Below are 7,352 nucleotides of genomic sequence, written 5' to 3' on the forward strand. Positions count from 1 at the left end.
CCTTTGATAATTTTCAAAGACCAGTCTTCTCACTTGATTTATCTGAACATACGCAAAAAATAACACACCTGTGAAAATTTGAACTCAATTGGTTGTCGAAGTTTTGAGATAATAAAGGAAGAAAAAGACACCCTTGTTCCACAAGTTGTGAACTTTGAGATGCTTAAATCCGAGACCTCAGCTGAGGTCACAATTTCAATTAAAATATTTTAGTGAGAAATTACTTCTTTCTCAAAAAGTGTGTTACTTCAGAGAGGGTTTCTCAAAATGTTTTATACTTTCAACAGCTCTCTGTTGCTTGTTACCAAGTAAGTTTTTATGCTAACAATTATTTTGAGTAATTACCAGTAGTGTTCACTGCCTTAGAAAAAAGGTCCAGAAGGTTACCACTCTTATGTCACATCAATTAGCCAAAGTAAGGTTTACCATACACATTACCTGAGACAACCACAATACTTTACCAAACCGATCTACGGTGTCCCAGGGCTGACATCTGTGGACAGTTGCTTGCCAAAACATCCTAGTCAGCAACCGGTTACAAACTGTCGAAATCAGAAACAAGTTAAATGGGATTAGAGGCAATGCATGTGAGGTATCAATGTATTTGGTTTGCCGTAACATCATGTACAGTACTTGCGGGGTATATTATGTTCTGTAGAGAACTTGTCTTGCTTTATATTCGACTACCTTGAAGTAGTTATTCAGCATTCAGAAGACTTCTCTACTGCCGCAGAGTAGATTTGAGAAATTCAGGAAGATTCCCAGTTCTGAAAAGAACTGTCCTGCTTATTAACTACTGTTTGGATGCAGGGTAGGAAACCGGCCGGGGCAACCATACTTTAAGTGAATTGAGGGGACTTCATTACCGCAGAGTGATTTCTTAATTGGTCTCACTTTTGGACTAGCTTGCTCTATGTGACAGCTAGTCTAGTGAGGGAACACTCAGAGCTGTGAAAATAAAAGTAAGAGGCTAAGTGGAGAGAATGGTAGTTTTCTTTCCCACTTACTCTCATACTTTACCTTTACTTACTTTAACCTTTGCTGCAAATCCCTCATTGAACCCACTGCCCTCACGTCATGAATCGGCGGCATCAAAGAGATTTTCAGGAGTGTTTTGCAGGCTCAATTTGCGAGTTTTAAAGCACATCTCCTACCACAACACAATACTTTAGGAGGAACACGTACGCACTGTGGAAAAACAAGTTTAAAAAAAAGAAACGTTAGATCACAATCAAGTCTTTGAAAATCAGGGTCAGATCCCAACTGTGAAAATTAAGATTTGATCAAAAATCTGTGGAAACAAACATTAGTAACGTTTGTTGCCACAGATTTTTGATCTAACCTTAATTTTAAAAGATTTGGGATAAATCCCATATCTGTGGAGAAAAGGTAAGGCTGTGAAAGAAAGAGCTGTTATAAATTCTTTCACACTTACCCTAGTTGCAATAATGTAACCCTCCTCCCGACAGCCTTTGAGAGGAGGGTTACGTTATCGCAACTACACTTACCGTTACCAATATTATACTTATACCCGATACTTTGCTCCAACCTTTGATCCAAACTGCTGACCTCCAGTTCATCTTCTACTCAAGTTCTGGGCTTTACTGATGACAGCATAGTTCTTAGTTTTGGTTCAAGACACTATCTTGTATTTTTGTTTAGGATCTTGTTTTACTGTCCTTGTGCGAGTTGCATCATCGCAAACGAAATGATATTGGGCATCTTGGATCAAGACTAAGCACTACGCCAGTCAGCAACTTTTTTTCCGTACCACACACTGGCCACGGGGTCAACAGTGAAGGGATCCGGGAAAGCGCCCATACCTTTTGAGTGTATGCAATGGCCAGCGTGTGGTACGAAAAAAAAAATTGCCGCCAGTCACACCTTATACTTAACCTATCTCCAGTCAACCTGCTGAAAGAGTAAAGAGTTAGTCTTATCTCTAGGCCAACACTGATACTCGAGTTGGTCTAATCTCTAGGCCAACACTGATACTCGTGTTAGTCCTATCTCTAGGCCAACACTGATACTCGTGTTAGTCTTATCTCTAGGCCAACACTGATACTCGTGTTAGTCTTATCTCTAGGCCAACACTGATACTCGAGTTAGTCTCATCTCTAGGCCAACACTGATACTCGTGTTAGTTTATCTCTAGGCCAACACTGATACTCGAGTTAGTCTCATCTCTAGGCCAACACTGATACTCGAGTTAGTCTCATCTCTAGGCCAACACTGATACTCGAGTTAGTCTCATCTCTAGGCCAACACTGATAGTCTCATCTCTAGGCCAATACTGATACTCGAGTTAGTCTCATCTCTAGGCCAACACTGATACACGTGTTAGTCTCATCTCTAGGCCAACACTGATACTCGTGTTAGTCTCATCTCTAGGCCAACACTGATACTCGTGTTAGTCTCATCTCTAGGCCACCACTGATACTCGTGTTAGTCTCATCTCTAGGCCACCACTGATACTCGAGTTAGTCTCATCTCTAGGCCAACACTGATACTCGTGTTAGTCTCATCTCTAGGCCAACACTGATACTCGAGTTAGTCTCATCTCTAGGCCAACACTGATACTCGAGTTAGTCTCATCTCTAGGCCAACACTGATACTCGAGTTAGTCTCATCTCTAGGCCAACACTGATAGTCTCATCTCTAGGCCAATACTGATACTCGTGTTAGTCTCATCTCTAGGCCAACACTGATACTCGAGTTAGTCTCATCTCTAGGCCAACACTGATACTCGAGTTAGTCTCATCTCTAGGCCAACACTGATAGTCTCATCTCTAGGCCAATACTGATACTGGTGTTAGTCTCATCTCTAGGCCAACACTGATACTCGAGTTAGTCTCATCTCTAGGCCAACACTGATACTCGAGTTAGTCTCATCTCTAGGCCAACACTGATACTCGTGTTAGTCTCATCTCTAGGCCAACACTGATACTCGAGTTAGTCTCATCTCTAGGCCAACACTGATACTCGAGTTAGTCTCATCTCTAGGCCAACACTGATACTCGAGTTAGTCTCATCTCTAGGCCAACACTGATACTCGAGTTAGTCTCATCTCTAGGCCAACACTGATACTTGAGTTAGTCTCATCTCTAGGCCAACACTGATACTCGTGTTAGTCTCATCTCTAGGCCAACACTGATACTCGAGTTAGTCTCATCTCTAGGCCAACACTGATACTCGAGTTAGTCTCATCTCTAGGCCAACACTGATACTCGAGTTAGTCTTATCTCTAGGCCAACGTGATACTCTAGGCCTTTCTGTCTTACCATCCATACCTACCAATGCACCACTGAAGTCTTTCCCATGGCTGCTTTTTTCGTCCACTCTTTCTTCTCTCGCGCCAATTTCTGGGTTTGTATGCTTTGAATCTTTAAAGAAGCTCAGTGTTTGCGATAAGTCTCTCCCATCTTTTAATTTAAAAATTTGCTCTAAATGGGCAAGTGTTAGAGCTTTGCCGTTTTTACTTTTTAAATGTTTTAATTTATTTCAAAATAGTTTAAAATGTCTACATTTAGGAATGATGTAATGATGATATTAGGAATATGTAAATATTCATTTAGCAGGGCTAAATTCTCTATTTACTTCTCCTAAATCAAACATCAATAATCCATTGAGCTTATCGTTTATCGATTACCTATTTTAAATGCCTTAACAAAATTTTAAGTTATTTGGAAATTTCTACATTCAGAATTGATGTCATGCTGATTTTAGGAATATGTAAAAATAAATTTAGCTGGACTAAACTCTCTATTTACTATACTCCTAAATCAAACATTAATCATAAAATGAATGTTGATTAGAATGGGATATTATTTTGAGTGCATAATGACTACATTTAAATAATTTACGATAGTGAGTTAAATTTGAAAGCACCTATATTACAGAGTAGCAAAAATGGGTCTTAATTACAGAATCTAATATATTTAAGTTTGAATTATTCCTTATTTTGCTTGTGTCTTCAGAGGAAATATCAACAATTATGTCGATTTAAAGTTGGTTTTTGTTACATTAAAGAAAAAAAAGTAAAATCATGACAATTATAAACAAACATGACAACTGACGACTTGAAGTATCAACCCTCATAGAAATTTCCAGTAAGACTAGTCTCCTAACTAACAAGCATCACTGGCTTCGACCAATATGCAAATTAAGAAATGCCAAGAAACTCTTAAGTGACCTTGAAAGCTCTACAAGTAAGGACAACATCAACAAGATCGGCGACTATCTTGGAAGGGAAGGGGTGGTACGAGGGGTGGGACTCTGCAAGAGAACGGGTTAGATCTCCTCTTACACTTTGGAGTCTTCGTCTTGTCTTGATCTTGATTAGGACAACTTGCGTTATCCGACCTCCACTAATGCGTTTCATCATTGATGTAATTTCTTTTAAAGTTTTTTTTTTAAACTATCTTTTATTTTATTTTAAGAACCATCAAAAGTCATAGGAAAAAGTTTTATGTGCATTCAGTTCAATATGGAAAATGCATATAGTTTGTTTTCAAGAAGTGCATCAGCGTTAACATTGAGCAATTGTGTTTTTTTGCGGAAAAATCGCAGAATGTCTCCATAATTCTTAGAAGATTGTTATTTCTTGGGTTTGTTTAAGATGCAGTACATCTCATTAATTCTTACTTGAGTGTATTTGCTGCCCTTTGAGAGAGAAAAAGCAATTAAGGCTTTTAAGGATAAAGGGCAGCATTTACCAAAGAATTTATTCACAATGTCTCCATAATTCTTCCTAGATTTATTTTTTAAGTTGCAGTATGTCTCCATAATTCTTACTAGAGTGTGTTTGCTGCCCTTTTGAGTGAGAAAAAGCAATTAAGGCTTTTGAAGGATAAAGGGCAACATCTATCAAAAGATTTAATCGCAAAAAAAAAATGTGGAGGTCGGATGGTGCCAAGTTTTCCTTACCTGAATCCGGCGAGGACTCCGGCGAGGACTCCAATGTACGTCCACAAACCACATATCCATAGATCTTCAACTCCCATCTGGCACATTCGAGGAGAGTTGTTGGCGAGCCCCTGAAAACGAAAATGAAGTATAAACCCCAACATATTAGAATTATTTTAATAGTTGTTAAGACACTGCTCTAGAATTGTGAAGGTCGTGGGTTCAAACCCCACCGAGTAATGGCTTTGATTTTGTTTCACATAACTCGGGAAAGTTGGCCCAACTTAGTATACAGTGCCGACACACATCATAGCAATGGGTTAAACCACAAGAAACATTTGTTATCCACGATACAAATTTCCATCTACTAAAATTATTTTGTTCCCTCAAAATATCATATCACTACCGAAAATAATATTTAGGCCTAGTTCCCTTGAAACCAATTCACTTCAGAGACATTTATTTTCCATTTCACTGGTTTCAATTAACATAGGTATACAAATTAACAATAAATCAAGTAATAATAGAACACTGATAAGGGAAACGGAGGCAAACCCTGATAAGCAGTTGCTTGTGTTGGGGAAGCCTTATTAAATACAAGAAACTGTACAACAAACAGACATAATAGAAAAATTTACAAGAAACAAAAGCATGGATAAAAGACAATCTTAAGAGAAAAACTAATTAATAGCATACAATTTTGCTCCTTCTATTTACTTTTTCACTCACTAAAGATATAAGTAATCAAAAGATAAAGAGCCTCTTATAATTTTATTCCCTAAAATTTAAAAATTATTGTTTCTTAAAAAAAGGGTGTTTAGTCCTTCTAAATACTTTCCTCTACTTAACATTTTAAGGAAAAGAAAACATCCAGATCATGGGAAGGAAAGTATTTCCAGGAGTGAAATAGTATTGGGAATATAGGGCCTGTCCATGAAATATATGATTGGCTATAAACAGAATCATTTATATAGTTAAAAGCACTGGACACTATTGGTAGTTGTCAAATTGACTAGTACTCTCATTGTATGGTGTATCTCAACATATGCATGAAATAACAAACCTGTGAAAACTTTGACTCAATTGGTCGTCAAAGTTGTGAGAGAATATTGGAAGAAAAAAACACCCTTGTCGCACAAGTTAATTGAAGTGTGTGCTTTCAGATGCCTCGAATTCAATTCAAATATTATAGTGAGAAATTACTTCTTCTCAAAAACAAGGTTAGGGCCTACTTCAGAGGGAGCCGTTTTCTCAAAATGTTTTATACTACCAACAGCTCTCCATTTGCTTGTTACCAAGTAAGTTTTAATGTTAAAAATTATTGTGAGTAATAACCAACAGTGTCCAGTGCCTTTAACTGACAGAATAATTACAAGATTGCAATAAAACAAGCATTATGCAAGCATTCCATACGCAGTGTGGACATGAGATGACAAAAGTGGTCCACGCTTGTACAGGGACTTCAAACTCTATGGACTAAAACTCGTTCCACACAGTGTTGTTTACAATAAGATTTTCCTTATGTACAGACTAAATCTAGGGATGTCCAAACAGTGACAAACACAGAACTGTGTTAGTCTTGTTTATGAGTGTGTTTTTGTGTGTGTTTTTGTGTGTGTTTTTTGTGTTTTGGGGTGTTGTTGTTGTTTTTTTTTGGGGGGGGAGAAGGATTCAGTAAAGGGGCGTTGATACCTAGGCTTGCTGGCATACAAATAAAACTGTGTAACAATGTAATAATAGGGATAAAAATAAGATTCGTCCTTGGCAACAAAAGGAAGGTCAATCATTCTGCAGTATAATTTGTTCTGCTCCGAATTAGAGTTGGTGAAATACAACTGGATGCAAAATTTGGAAAATAAACTACAAAAATAGTTGTTGTTGTTGTTGTTGTTGTTGTTGTTGTTGTTATTATTTTTATTTTTTTACATTCCATCAATTCAAATTGACATAGCACATAGCAATTAGGACTAAGTTTCAGTTGTGTTACCTGTCCCATGAGCGCCTCCCTCTTCTTGGGTCTCACGAATATTCCTCATCGATGTGTCTTGAAGCTTGGCTGAACAGGAACTCGCTGCTTGTCAAGATGTTCCTGCCTTGCTTCATCTTATACAGCGACTCGCCCTCAGTCATTTCATGTCTCAATCAATGCTACAAGTAAATAAAAAAAATTATTACCTAGCGAATTCAAGTCTATAGTGTATGGAGCCCTTAAAGTCAGTGGACACTATTGGTAATTGTCAACGTCTAGCCTTCACAGTTGGTGTATCTCAACTAATGCATTAAATAACAAACCTGTGAAAATTTGAGCTCAATCGGTCATCGAACTTGCGAGATAATAATGAAAGACAAAACACCCTTGTCACACGAAGTTGTGTGCGTTTAGATCGTTGATTTTGAGACCTAAAGTTCTAAATCTGAGGTCTCGGAATCAAATTCGTGGAAAATTA

Source organism: Asterias amurensis, chromosome 6 (assembly GCF_032118995.1).
Source record: "Asterias amurensis chromosome 6, ASM3211899v1".
Classification (NCBI taxonomy): Eukaryota; Metazoa; Echinodermata; class Asteroidea; order Forcipulatida; family Asteriidae; genus Asterias; species Asterias amurensis.